General features: G+C 36.3%; 1 long non-coding RNA gene across 3 annotated transcripts in view; it reads right to left on the bottom strand.

Moving 5' to 3' along the window:
• The window catches only part of LOC309844655, a 138,207-nt gene that overhangs the window by 89,449 nt on the left and 33,164 nt on the right, over positions 1 to 15,594 (bottom strand). For all 3 annotated transcript variants that reach the window (XR_014300804.1, XR_014300805.1, XR_014300806.1), the window contains exon 2: positions 13,271 to 13,360. This is a non-coding gene — a long non-coding RNA (uncharacterized lncRNA). The remainder of the gene's footprint in view (positions 1 to 13,270; positions 13,361 to 15,594) is intronic.

Genomic DNA, 15,594 nt, shown 5'->3' with positions numbered 1-15,594 from the left:
ATCTAGCACCCAAACACAGTATGTTCTCTACGAATACATGCTGGTGAGTGAAGAAAAGCTAAATGAATCATCACTGAATATATTTTACATGATTGGAATTGGTGATAAACAGAACTGTTGAAAGAGAATTGCTTGCCTATGTTTGATCTTAGGTAGAAAACATTGAACCTTTCATCATTGCATATGATGTTTGCAGTAGCTTTTTTTTTTTTTTTTTTTGAAGATAGTCTTTTTTTTTTTTTTTTTTGGTTGGATGACTTTTATTTTTTTTATTATTATTTTTTTTAATATAATTTTTTATTTTTTATAAACATATATTTTTATCCCCAGGGGTACAGGTCTGTGAATCACCAGGTTTACACGCTTCACAGCACTCACCAAAACACATACCCTCCCCAATGTCCATAATACCACCCCCTTCTCCCAAACCCCCTCCCCCCAGCAACCCTCAGTTTGTTTTGTGAGATTAAGAGTCACTTATGGTTTGTCTCCCTCCCAATCCCATCTTCTTTCATTTATTCTTCTCATACCCACTTAAGCCCCCATGTTGCATCACCACTTCCTCATATCAGGGAGATCATATGATAGTTGTCTTTCTCCGCTTGACTTATTTCGCTAAGCATGATATGCTCTAGTTCCATCCATGTTGTCGCAAATGGCAAGATTTCATTTCTTCTGATGGCTGCATAGTATTCCATTGTGTATATATACCACATCTTCTTGATCCATTCATCTGTTGATGGACATCTAGGTTCTTTCCATAGTTTGGCTATTGTGGACATTGCTGCTATAAACATTCGGGTGCATGTGCCCCTTTGGACCACTACATTTGTATCTTTAGGGTAAATACCCAATAGTGCAATTGCTGGGTCATAGGGCAGTTCTATTTTCAACATTCTGAGGAACCTCCATGCTGTTTTCCAGAGTGGCTGCACCAGCTTGCATTCCCACCAACAGTGTAGGAGGGTTCCCCTTTCTCCGCATCCTCGCCAGCATCTGTCATTTCCTGACTTGTTGATTTTAGCCATTCTGACTGGTGTGAGGTGATATCGCATTGTGGTTTTGATTTGTATTTCCCTGATGCCGAGTGATATGGAGCACTTTTTCATGTGTCTGTTCGCCATCTGGATGTCTTCTTTGCATAAATGTCTGTTCATGTCCTCTGCCCATTTCGTGATTGGATTATTTGTTCTTTGGGTGTTGAGTTTGCTAAGTTCTTTATAGATTCTGGACACTAGTCCTTTATCTGATATGTCGTTTGCAAATATCTTCTCCCATTCTGTCAGTTGTCTTTTGATTTTGTTAACTGTTTCCTTTGCTGTGCAAAAGCTTTTGATCTTGATGAAATCCCAATAGTTCATTTTTGCCCTTGCTTCCCTTGCCTTTTGCGTTGTTCCTAGGAAGATGTTGCTGCGGCTGAGGTCGAAGAGGTTGCTGCCCGTGTTCTCCTCAAGGATTTTGATGGATTCCTTTCTCACATTGAGGTCCTTCATCCATTTTGAGTCTATTTTTGTGTGTGGTGTAAGGAAATGGTCCAATTTCATTTTTCTGCATGTGGCTGTCCAATTTTCCCAGCACCATTTATTGAAGAGGGTGTCTTTTTTCCATTGGACATTCTTTCCTGCTTTGTCGAAGATTAGTTGACCATAGAGTTGAGAGTCTATTTCTGGGCTCTCTATTCTGTTCCATTGATCTATGGGTCTGTTTTTGTGCCAGTACCATGCTGTCTTGATGATGACAGCTTTGTAATAGAGCTTGAAGTCCGGGATTGTGATGCCACCAACGTTGGCTTTCTTTTTCAATATCCCTTTAGCTATTCGAGGTCTTTTCTGGTTCCATATAAATTTTAGAATTATTTGTTCCATTTCTTTGAAAAAGATGGATGGTACTTTGATAGGAATTGCATTAAATGTGTAGATTGCTTTAGGTAACATAGACATTTTCACAATATTTATTCTTCCAATCCAGGAGCATGGAACATTTTTCCATTTCTTTGTGTCTTCCTCAATTTCTTTCATGAGTACTTTATAGTTTTCTGAGTATAGATTCTGTGTCTCTTTGGTAAGGTTTATTCCTAGGTATCTTATGGTTTTGGGTGCAATTGTAAATGGGATTGACTCCTTAATTTCTCTTTCTTCTGTCTTGCTGTTGGTGTAGAGAAATGCAACTGATTTCTGTGCATTGATTTTATATCCTGACACTTTACTGAATTCCTGTATAAGTTCTAGCAGTTTTGGAGTGGAGTCTTTTGGGTTTTCCACATATAGTATCATATCATCTGCGAAGAGTGATAATTTGACTTCTTCTTTGCCGATTTGGATACCTTTAATTTCCTGTTGTTGTCTGATTGCTGAGGCTAGGACCTCTAGTACTATGTTGAATAGCAGTGGTGATAATGGACATCCCTGCCGTGTTCCTGACCTTAGCGGAAAAGCTTTCAGTTTTTCTCCATTGAGAATGATATTTGCGGTGGGTTTTTCATAGATGGCTTTGATGATATTGAGGTATGTGCCCTCTATCCCTACACTTTGAAGAGTTTGGATCAGGAAGGGATGCTGTACTTTGTCAAATGCTTTTCCAGCATCTATTGAGAGTATCATATGGTTCTTGTTCTTTCTTTTATTGATGTGTTGTATCACATTGACTGATTTGCGGATGTTGAACCAACCTTGCAGCCCTGGAATAAATCCCACTTGGTCGTGGTGAATAATCTTTTTAATGTACTGTTGAATCCTATTGGCTAGTATTTTGTTGAGTATTTTCGCATCTGTGTTCATCAAGGATATAGGTCTATAGCTCTCTTTTTTGGTGGGATCCTTGTCTGGTTTTGGGATCAAGGTGATGCTGGCCTCATAAAATGAGTTTGGAAGTTTTCCTTCCATTTCTATTTTTTGGAACAGTTTCAGGAGAATAGGAATTAGTTCTTCTTTAAATGTTTGGTAAAATTCCCCCGGGAAGCCGTCTGGCCCTGCGCTTTTGTTTGTTTGGAGATTTTTAATGACTGTTTCAATCTCCTTACTGGTTATGGGTCTGTTCAGGCTTTCTATTTCTTCCTGGTTCAGTTGTGGTAGTTTATATGTTTCTAGGAATGCATCCATTTCTTACAGATTGTCAAATTTATTGCCGTAGAGTTGCTCATAGTATGTTCTTATAATAGTTTGTATTTCTTTGGTGTTAGCTGTGATCTCTCCTCTTTCATTCATGATTTTATTTATTTGGGTCCTTTCTCTTTTCTTTTTGATAAGTCGGGCCAGGGGTTTATCAATTTTATTAATTCTTTCAAAGAACCAACTCCTACTTTCGTTGATTTGTTCTATTGTTTTTTTGGTTTCTATTTCATTGATTTCTGCTCTGATCTTTATGATTTCTCTTCTCCTGCTGGCCTTAGGGTTTCTTTCTTGTTCTTTCTCCAGCTCCTTTAGGTGTAGGGTTAGGTTGTGTACCTGAGACCTTTCTTGTTTCTTGAGAAAGGCTTGTACCGCTATATATTTTCCCCTCAGGACTGCCTTTGTTGTGTCCCACAGATTTTGAACCGTTGTATTTTCATTATCATTTGTTTCCATGATTTTTTTCAATTCTTCTTTAATTTCCCGGTTGACCCATTCATTCTTTAGAAGGATGCTGTTTAGTCTCCATGTATTTTGGTTCTTTTCAAACTTCCTTTTGTGGTTGAGTTCTAGCTTTAGAGCATTGTGGTCTGAAGATATGCAGGGAATGATCCCAATCTTTTGATACCGGTTGAGTCCTGATTTAGGACCGAGGATGTGATCTATTCTGGAGAATGTTCCATGTGCACTAGAGAAGAATGTGTATTCTGTTGCTTTGGGATGAAATGTTCTGAATATATCTGTGATGTCCATCTGGTCCAGTGTGTCGTTTAAGGCCTTTATTTCCTTGCTGATCTTTTGCTTGGATGACCTGTCCATTTCAGTGAGGGGAGTGTTAAAGTCCCCTACTATTATTGTATTATTGTTGATGTGTTTCTTTGATTTTGTTATTAATTGGTTTATATAGTTGGCTGCTCCCACGTTGGGGGCATAGATATTTAAAATTGTTAAATCTTCTTGTTGGACAGACCCTTTGAGTATGATATAGTGTCCTTCCTCATCTCTTATTATAGTCTTTGGCTTAAAATCTAATTGATCTGATATAAGGATTGCCACTCCTGCTTTCTTCTGATGTCCATTAGCATGGTAAATTCTTTTCCACCCCCTCACTTTAAATCTGGAGGTGTCTTCGGGCTTAAAATGAGTTTCTTGGAGGCAACATATAGATGGCTTTTGTTTTTTTATCCATTCTGATACCCTGTGTCTTTTGACAGGGGCATTTAGCCCATTAACATTCAGGGTAACTATTGAGAGATATGAATTTAGGGCCATTGTATTGCCTGTAAGGTGGCTGTTACTGTATATGGTCTCTGTTCCTTTCTGATCTACCACTTGTAGGCTCTCTCTTTGCTTAGAGGACCCCTTTCAATATTTCCTGTAGAGCTGGTTTGGTGTTTGCAAATTCTTTCAGTTGTTGTTTGTCCTGGAAGCTTTTAATCTCTCCTTCTATTTTCAATGATAGCCTAGCTGGATATAGTATTCTGGGCTGCATGTTTTTCTCATTTAGTGCTCTGAAAATATCATGCCAGCTCTTTCTGGCCTGCCAGGTCTCTGTGGATAAGTCAGCTGCCAATCTAATATTTTTACCATTGTAAGTTACAGACTTCTTTTCCCGGGCTGCTTTCAGGATTTTCTCTTTGTCACTGAGACTTGTAAATTTTACTATTAGGTGACGGGGTGTGGGCCTATTCTTATTGATTTTTAGGGGCGTTCTCTGAACCTCCTGAATTTTGATGCTCGTTCCCTTTGCCATATTGGGGAAATTCTCCCCAATAATTCTCTCCAGTATACCTTCTGCTCCCCTCTCTCTTTCTTCTTCTTCTGGAATCCCAATTATTCTAATGTTGTTTCGTCTTATGGTGTCACTTATCTCTCGAATTCTCCCCTCGTGGTCCAGTAGCTGTTTGTCCCTCTTTTGCTCAGCTTCTTTATTCTCTGTCATTTGGTCTTCTATATCACTAATTCTTTCTTCTGCCTCATTTATCCTAGCAGTGAGAGCCTCCATTTTTTATTGAACCTCATTAATAGCTTTTTTTATTTCAACTTGGTTAGATTTTAGTTCTTTTATTTCTCCAGAAAGGGCTTTTATATCTCTCGAGAGGGTTTCTCTAATATCTTCCATGCCTTTTTCGAGCCCGGCTAGAACCTTGAGAATTGTCATTCTGAACTCTAGATCTGACATATTACCAATGTCTGTATTGATTAGGTCCCTAGCCTTCGGTACTGCCTCTTGTTCTTTTTTTTGTGTTCAATTTTTCCGTCTTGTCATTTTGTCCAGATAAGAGTATATGAAGGGGCAAGTAAAATACTAAAAGGGTGGCAACAACCCCAGGAAAATATGCTTTAACCAAATTAGAAGAGATCCAAAATCTTGAGGGGGGAGAAAGGGGATAAAAAGAGGTTCAAAAAGGAAGAAATTTAAAAAAAAAGAAAAAAGAGAAAAAAAAAAAAGAAAAGAATTTAAAAAAAAAAAGAAAACACCTAAGAACAATATAAAAAAGAAAAAATATATGTATTAGATAAACTAGTAAAAAATCGTTAAAAAAAAAAAAAGGTAACAGTTAAAAAAAAAAAATTTACCCGAAGGCGGGAAGAAAAAAAAAAAAAATGAAAAAGAAAAAAATTAAATTAACCGCAAGACTAAAATAAATCACAGGGAAAAAGCCATGAGTTCCGTGCTTTGCTTTCTCCTCCTCTAGAATTCTGCTGCTCTCCTTGGTATTGAAACCGCACTCTTTGGTAGGTGAACTTGGTCTCGGCTGGATTTCTTGTTGATCTTCTGGGGGAGGGGCCTGTTGTAGTGATTCTCAGTGTCTTTGCCCCAGGCGGAATTGCACCGCTTTTACCCGGGGCCGGGGTGAGTAATCCGCTTGGGTTTGCTTTCAGGAGCTTTTGTTCCCTGAGCGCTTTCCGTAGAGTTCCGGAGGACGGGAATACAAATGGCGGCCTCCTGGTCTCCGGCCCGGAGGAGCCGAGAGCCCAGGGCCCCACTCCTCAGTGCGCCCTCAGAGAACAGCGCCTAGTTACTCCCATCTGCCTGACCTCCGGCCACGCTCCGAGCTCACCAAGCCTGCAACCGGTTCAAGGTCACCCCGAGCTGCGAGCTTACTGTTGGCTCTGTCTCTGTAGCCGGCTTTCCCGTTCCAATACCCGCAAGCTCTGCGACACTCAGACACCCCCGATCCTTCTGTGACCCTGCAGGACCTGAGGCCACGCTGACCCCGCGTGGGCTTCGCCCCGGGTAGCCTCTGGAGCGATGTCCCTCAGCGGAACAGACTTTTAAAAGTCCTGATTTTGTGTGCCGTTGCTCCACCGCTTGCCAGGAGCCGGCCCCTCCCCCCGGGGTCTATCTTCCCGTCGCTTTGGATTCACTTCTCCGCCGGTCCTACCTTTCAGAAAGTGGTTGTTTTTCTGTTTCCAGAATTGCTGTTCTTCTTCTCTTCGATCTGCTGATGGATTTGCAGGTGTTTGCAATCTTTAGATAAGCTATCTAGCTGATCTCCGGCTAGCTGAAGTAGTCTCGGCCTGCTACTTCTCCGCCATCTTGACTCCTGAAGATAGTCTTAATCAGGTTGAGAAATTGTCTTTCTAGTCATCATTTGTTGAGATTTCTTTAAAGCATGAATAAGTGTTACACTTTATCAAATACTTTTCTTCACTTTTGAAGTGATTGCCTGTTTTCTTCTCCTTGTTTTCTATTAAGATGGTGAATTATATTGACTTTCAAATATTAAAGCGATCTTGCATTCCTGAGATGGAAATACTATCATAATCAATTTACTAATTTTGTGAAGGACTCTTGGTCTATGTTCATGAGGAATACTTCTCTACAGTTTTCTCTTTTATGACATTTTTATCTGCTTTCTGTAACAGGGTAATACTGGCTTCATAAAATAAGTTGAAAAGAACTTTTTACTCCTCTAATTTCTGAAAAAGTTTTATTAAAAGTAACTCCATTTTCTTCTTTTAAGTATTTGACAAGAGGCATTTAGGACTAGAGTTTTCTATGTGGGCAATTTTAAATTATAAATTCTGTTTCTTTAATTGAGTTATTCAAGTATTGAATATACATATATTCAAATATATATATACTGTAATATGTAGAGAGAGCTACTCCTATTTGGTAATTCATCTTTCTTATTTCTAATTCTTTTATAATAATTTAGTTTTTTTAAAGAATGTATCCTTTTCTTCTATATTGTTATATTTACTGGCATTAAGTTGTTTATATTTCCTTTTTATTCTTTTATTATCTGTAAATTCTGTAATGATGTCCACTCTTCCACTGATGATATGAATAATTTCTGTCTTCTCTCTTTCTTATTTGATCAGTCTAATGACAAAAAGCTGTGCTTTCTGTTAGTGTAGTATCCTATAATTATCAACGAAGTCAAGACAGTTGATAGTTGTTCAGATCTTCTGTCTTTGCTGCATCCTTGCATAATTTTTTCAATTGTTAAGAAAGGGATGTTTTAATTTCCAGCTATGATTGTGGAATTGTCTATTTCTCCTATTGACTCTGTCAATTTCTGTCTTGTGTATTCTGGAACTACTAAGTGTATACACATCTACAATTGTTGGCAGCAGCAGCAGCAGCAACTTCCAGAGAGGTGTTATCTAAGAATCATCAACTTCAGGAACTGCAGGCAGCTAATTGGAAGCAGAATTTCTGAAGTACATGCATTTCCAATGATTTTTTTTATTTCTTTATCTTTCTAGATTAAACTTTTTCTATTTAAAAAAAAAAAAACCTAGAACAGCTTCTTCTCTCCTGAATAATACCTTGCAACTATAGCTACAAACAATACTTACAAGGTCATATTAAGTAAACACTGAATATTTGAATATTTATTTAGCAGAAAGTCTTATATACATGCTATATAGGTAGGATGGGAGGAAGTCTTAGATTAGAGGTAAGGTGTGGTGTTAGTATGAAAGCTAAATCCCCATCTTCCATAGTAGGAAGTCAAATTATAGTCTAACATTGAAAAAATCCAAAAATAACCTTATATATATATATATATTACATACAAATATGAAAATAACCACAAGAGAAAACATTTAAAAGAAGAGAAATTGTTGGGGTACCGGGGTGGCTCAGTCAGTTAAGTGTCTGCCTTCAGCTCAGGTCATGATCCCAGGGTCCTGGGATCGAGTCCCACAGGGAGTCCCACATCAGGCTCCCTGCTCAGTGGGGAGTCTGCTTCTCCCTCTCCCTCTACTGTGTGCTCCCTCTCTCTTTCTCTGTCAAATAAATAAATGAAATTTTTTTTAAAAAAAGAAATGAACGTGTTTATATCTGGGGAGAGGTATTCGGGGATGCAAAATGTTGGAAAAGATGGAGCAAAAGAATGTTTTTATTATTAGCACTATAGTGTTGTTTGACTCTTTAAACTATATACATGTATACTTTGACTTTAAAAATAAGGTTTAACTTAAAATTCTAACTTTAAGTGTGACTCCATCTATGTTAAGGGTTATATAAGTACTACATAATGGGATTATTCAATAGAAGAAAAATCAGAGCATGCCTGACATGTCTGGGCTTCAGAAGCCAAGATATAATTTAAATTGAACCCTAAAATATGGTGACAAGTGACAGTAGATTGCTGGTAATTGATATTACCAGGTTATATGTGTTTTCCAGGAAAGATAAACCCATGACAGCTTACAGTCCTGAATGTTTAGTGACATTTCCAGACCCAACTTTTTTGAAGCTTTTTCCAACATCTTTTTTCATTTCTGTAACATTGAGGAAATTTCTGGCCTAGAATTGTCCTGCTTCCAAGATGAACTAACACTCAATATTATGGCACATTCAGAAAATGAGAGAATAAAATGAAACTTGGCTTCCCTAAAAAAATATGAAAGTCTATTCCAATTAATTGTATCAAATAGCATGTAATTTTTCTTTGAGGATTCAGAAAGCCCTTGAATTGAATTTACCTAAAAAAATACAATGAAATACTATGCAGCCATCAAAAGAAATGAAATATTGCCATTTGCGATGACGTGGATGGAACTAGAGGGTATTATGCTGAGCGAAATAAGTCAATCGGAGAAAGACAACTATCATATGATCTCCCTGATATGAGGAGATGGAGATGCAGTGTGGGGGGTTTGGGGGTAGGAGAAGAATAAATGAAACAAGATGGGATCAGGAGGGAGACAAACCATAAGAGACTCTTAATCTCACAAAACAAACTGAGGATGGCTGGAGGAGGAGGGTAGGGAGAGTGTGGTGGGGTTATGGACATTGGGGAGGGTATGTGCTATGGTGAGTGCAGTGAAGTGTGTAAACCTGGCGATTCACAGACTTGTACCCCTGGGGCTAATAATACATTATATAAATTAGATAATAAAAAAATTAAAACAACAACTTAGTTGTTAGAAACAACTCTAAAGAGTCAAAAAATTTAGCTAGGAATGTATACTATGGGATATATAGATAAGGCAGTTTTATTATTTTCCATTATAACTTTAATTTTTTTTTCTGGGTCCAGGTCTTCACTTGGATGAATCTTAGGTAACTTCAATTTTATATATATTTTTTAAATATTTTATTTATTCATTTATGAGAAAGAGAGTAAGCATGAGCAGGGGAGGAGCAGAGGGAGAAGGACAAATAGACCCCATGCTGAATGCAAAGCCTGACATAGGGCTCACTATGAAGCTTGACATGGGGCTCCATCTCACAACCCTGAGATCACAACTTGACAGAAATCAAGAGTCTAGCACCCAACCAACAGAGTCACCAGTATCTTTCAATTTAAAAAAAGTCTTATCTTAGTAATTTAAATTTTCTAGCTCCATAAAAAGGAAGTGATCTTATTTTGGAGTTAAATTAAATCTTCCCTCCTTCCTCAAGCTCAGGACAATTGCAGATAAAGTCCAAAAGTCAAGAAAGCTGGCTGTTGAGATACTCACTGTTTCCTAGTATACATTTTCTACACCATGTCATGTATTTTCCGCCCAACTGTTAAGCTCAATTATGGCCTCTCCAGCTTTGGAGCAGAGGAAGAAAGGAAAAGAGAGGAAAAGGAAGTTTTTACTTAACTACCACAGTGGCTATTTATTTCCTATTGTCTTGTCTTTGCAGGTGCCTAAACCAGGCTTTACATGGGTTTACATGGGGCTTTCCATGGAAATCCTTAATCAGCTATTTCTGAGATGTGGGTATATTTTCCCCAGTTAGTCACATATATCTCCTTCTTTAGCCAAAATGGAACTTCTTTCTGCTAAGTTCTCTTTTTCTCCTAGCAGACAAGTCAACTTTCATGAGTTGTTCCTCATGAAAATCTTTAGAAAGCCCACACTGACTCTCCATTACATTCATCCCATAACTGGGAAACACTTGCCCAGTCACTCTGAGTTCAGATTACCCACAGAAGCCATTAAACTGACTTGTTGGCTCATATCTCAACATATAGATTGTCCATGAGGATGTGAGCAAAAATTCACTGTATCTGTAATGGAACATGGAACTCATAATCTTTCATTTTCAACTGTTTTATACCCTTGATATGGTGAGATATGTAAGAGACACAAGATCATATGAAGATTGCCCCCTTGGTAAGTCCTTTGTGGTGCTGTGTGTTCACATGGAATTGTGCCACCCACATTCCCCTTCAAGATGGAACATACTTCTCCAGTTTCTGGGAGTTTTGTAGGTCCACAGCCCCTTCAGGAATAATTCAGCAACAGAAAACTGTCTCGCCCCTGGTCACACTTTTCTGTGGACAGCCAACATCCAATGACTAATTGAGACAGAGGTATCAAGGAGACCAATTTGACATAACATAGACAACTTTGGTAGGCCATTTCAATTCCCCATGAGGCTTGCTGAGGTTGTTAGGCCTGCATCAGAGCTCAGCTTCTTCCTGTGCCCAATCCTGCTTTCTCCTTCTATCTTTTATAGACATTGATGTTAAGGGCACTTCTTAACAATATCCTGAACACGACTAACCTCTAGGTCAAAGTTAACTTCCTGGAGAACAAAAACAATAACAATAGCATTACATATCAATGAGCTGTGGCATTTATTGAATCTTGGTGCTCAAGCCAAAATTTGTATATTTATATTTTGAAACACCATTTAAAGCAAAAAACAGTAAATATACTAATAGCTTTATGCTGAAATGGATTATTGAGAGATAATAAGGACAATTTAACCTGGTTGTAATTTGTTATACAGAGTATAAAACACTATATTTTAGTGATTTAAACATAGGACTCAAAAACTTAAATTTCTTTGAATTACTCATCCCTTTTTTTGTACTATTTGTATACTCTGTCTGTGTATTGCATGTATTACACTCTGATAAGGGTGGACTTATTAAAGGCAAGGACTATCTCTTTTGATATTTGTATTCCTGGCATCTAGATGAGAAGTAAAGCAACATAAATCAGAATTAGAAGTACTTAAAATTCAGAAACAGAATTCAGGATAGAAAAGGATCATACCATAATTGAAAACATACAGACCATTCCTCAAGAGAAGTAAAGAGTAGGGAGAAAAAATTAAAAATAAAAAATAAAAATAAAAAGAACAACAGGATTTTTTAAGTGACAAATATTAAAGGCACAGAAGAATCAGCACACAGATAATATGTGTCCCTGAAGAAGAAAACCAAATCAAGAGAAAAGAGCAAACAACAAAATGTCTAAATCAAGAAAACTATTCTGAACTTAAGTTATTTGAAACTACATACAAAAGAGCAGATCACTGAGACTACTAAGAATACTGACCCAGAATGCCCAAAACCAAGAAAGTCTAGTAAAATAACTGTACTTTTAAAAGAACAAAAAATCTTTTGGACAGGTAGGCCACAAAGCAAGGGCCTAATAAATGAAGAATTAGATTATTATCAGATTTTTTTCAAAAGTAATATTTTATGACAGAGAAACGTAATATACTTAGAATAGTCGAGAAGAAAAAAACATGAGTCAAGGATCTCCCAAAACCTCACTTTCAAGCTTAAAGGGCACATGTAAACTTTTATCAAAATATAAGTACTCAAGGAAAATGTTCCCAAGATCCCTTTGAGAAATCCACTGAGTATAAGTTTCAGAAGACCAAATACTAGAAAGACATTGACATGAGGATTGGTGGGAACATTAAATATACAGTTTCTTGTAGAAGTAATTCTAAGTTTACCTTTGACACATGCTCACACAGAGAATAAAAGCTTTTTAGTCCTTTCTATCAAAGAGGCCACAATACACTGACCAACCAAAAAGCAGTGATTCTTCATAGAATTCACATTTTGTCTTAAAATAACACTTCCCACTAAAAGAAAGCAGAACTTTTTGGCTGATTCCATGTTAGGGAAGGAAATGTACAAGACAGCCCTCAAACATCTTGTCATACCAGACAGTGAACAAGTTATTAAAGATCATTAGGGTCATTAAACATACTTAGAAATCAGCTTGAAGAGGTTCTCCCAAGCAAAACATGGAAATATTTCAAAAAGGACAATTACGGTTGGTTGAAATGGAGAATATGATTAAATCTGTAAGCTTATCATAATATTATTACAATAATAAGATAATCAAAGTAGTTTCCTTAGAAGAAGATAAGGAATAAATTCAATATTTTAAAAATTTGTAAAAAATAAATAAATAAATAAAAACAAAGGGGAAAAAACCTAGCATTTATCCTTTCTTCTCCCTAAGAATTATATCAGAGTAGCAAAATAGTAGATGCAGTAGTATACTCTTTATAGAGCATACTCTATATAGAGTTAGAGTAGTATACTCTTTATAGAGCATATATATTCTTTTTCTTTTAAATTCTTTAAATTCAATTTAGTTAAATATGGTGTATCATTAGTTTCAGAGGTAGAGTTCAGTTACATATAAACCCAGTGTTCATTACCTCAAGCACCCCCTTTAATGCCCCTCATCCCCCAACCACCTCCCCTCCAGCAACCCTTTATGTTTCCTAGAGTTCAATATCTCTTATTGCCTACCTCTCTATTTTCATCTTATTTATAAAGCTATTCAAATAATAACAAATAGCGATAGAATTAGAATATCACCATTTTGTACTATCCAGTGAATTAATGAAGTTAGGCACTGAACACCAACAGTTACTAACGTCAGAAAAAGAGAAACAACAACATATTCTGTGCCTCGTGGTGAAAATACACAATAATACCTACTGTATTGCCAAAGGGATCAAGCTTGAAGATGATCAAGACTCTGGATCCAATTTCCAATTTAGGAGAAATAGAACAGAGGAGCCTTTTAACCTGCATCAAGAGAATACAATTAGCGAATACAATCAGTGACAAACTCTTCTATTAAATACTCTCATGGTTCAAGAGACAAATTGTAAGGAAAATAAAGGGATAGAGGAGTGACTTGGGATTAAAAGAAGACTTAAAGACATATCCATTTATTTAATGCAAGGCTGTGTGGTAATTCCCAGGGTTGCATATGAGCGTAATGTAACTATGAGGAAAAGTAAGGAAGTGATTAATGTAAAGGCAGGATAATAGTTAGTTACTGTGGGTAGAAGGATGTAATTTCCAACCACACATGAAGGGACTTCCATGTGATTAGTAAAGTTTTATTTCCTTACTGAGTGGTAGTTGCAAGAGCATTTGCTTTTTCACTACTTACGATATACGTTTACTTTATATGGTTTTTTAGGTCTGTGTTTTTTTCTACAAAAAAAAGTTGTGTTTTATTTTTTTTAATGAAATTTCTCAGAAAAATTAAGGAAGTTACTGTGGGTGATGAGTCCTCAAAAACGTTCTATAAAGCAATAATAACCAACAGTATGCTACTGACACCCAGATAGACATACAGATCAATGGAATAGAGTTGAGAGTGCCAAATCGTTAAATGGGAAAAGAGTAGTTTTTTCAACAAAATATGCTCAAACAACTAGAAAGTATGAATTTGAATGGTTACTTTACACCATGTACAAAAATTAACTTAAAATAGATCAAAGACCAAAACATAAAAACTCAAACTATAAAACTCTTAAAAGAAAACAGAGGAGCAAATAAATCTCCAACACCTCAGACATGGCAAAAGATTCTTAGATACATCAAAACCATGAACAACAAAAGGAAAACTATACAATTTGGACTACATCAAAACTAAAAATCTTTGTACTTCAAAGGACACAACCAAGAAAGTGAAAAGATAATGCAAAGAATGGGAAAAATATTCATGAATTATATATCTGATAAGGAAATTACATATGGAATATGTATCTGATATCTGATAAGGATATGTATCTGATATCTGATAAGGAAATTACATATGGAATATGTAAAGAATCTTACACTCAATAATAAAAAGACAAATAACCCATTCAAAAAAATAAAAAGATTCTGGATAGATGTTCAGGGAAATAGTACAAATGGCCAATAGATACATAAAAGGTGTTCTATGTTATTAGTTATCAGACAAATGTAAGTCAAAAACACAGTGAAATACCAGTCCAATTTCAGTAGAGATGACTAGAATCAAGAACCAGATTATAACAAATGTTAAGGAGGGTATGGAGAAATTGAGATACTTATGCCCTGCTGATAGGAATGTAAAATGGTGTACCTGTTTTGGAAAACAGTCTAGAAATTCCTCAAATAATTAAACATAAAGTTGTCGTATAATTCACACACTCTATTCCCAGGTATATGCCCAAGAGAAATAAAAATACACAAAAAAAATTTTACATAAATGTGTATTGCAGCATTGTTCATAATAATCAAATGTGGAAAAAAATTAAAATGTCCATCAACTGATGTATAGATGAGCAATGTATAGTATACCCATACAATGGAACATTATTCAGTCTTAAAAGAAAATGAAATATGAATACATTCTACAACATGAGTTAACCTTGAAAACATGCAAAAGGGAAGAAGCCAGTCACAAAAGACTACATATTATATGACTCTATTATATGAAATGTTCAGAATAGAGAAATACAGAGAGATGCAAAGCAGATTAGTGGTTGCTCAGGGCTGGAGGAGGTGGAAAGCAGTGGACTGATAGCTAACTGGTATGGAGTTTCTTTTTCAGGTGATGAAAATGTCCTAAAATTGATTGTGCTGATGATTGCACACATTTGTCAATAAATTTAAACCATGTACTTATGTACTTTAAATGGATGAATTGCATGGTATGAGAATTATATCTTGAGAAAGCTGTTAAAAAGACAGAATGATTTTTTTTTTCAACTAATGCTCATTCTGAGATACAAAAAGTGGCAAAAAAAAAAAAAAGAGAGAGAGATATCCAAGGAATGGTATGACACATAGTTTAAACTAGTCTAATTAGTATTCTCAAAAAGTGAAAATTTATTTATCCATGAAATAAGTATAAGACATTAAGAGGCTGAAACAATTTAAGAGATAAGGTGTGGTGTGAAATAAAGTAAACCCACTAAAAATAATCACTGAATCAGGAGAAAAGGGGGAGAAAACAAAGGACACAGAGAAGAAATCTAGCAAGCCCAACATTCTCC

The sequence above is a fragment of the Mustela nivalis genome (assembly GCF_964662115.1).
Source record: "Mustela nivalis genome assembly, chromosome: 12".
Classification (NCBI taxonomy): Eukaryota; Metazoa; Chordata; class Mammalia; order Carnivora; family Mustelidae; genus Mustela; species Mustela nivalis.
The sequence above is the reverse complement of the archived record's forward strand: the minus strand, read 5'-3'. Positions and strand labels throughout refer to the sequence as shown.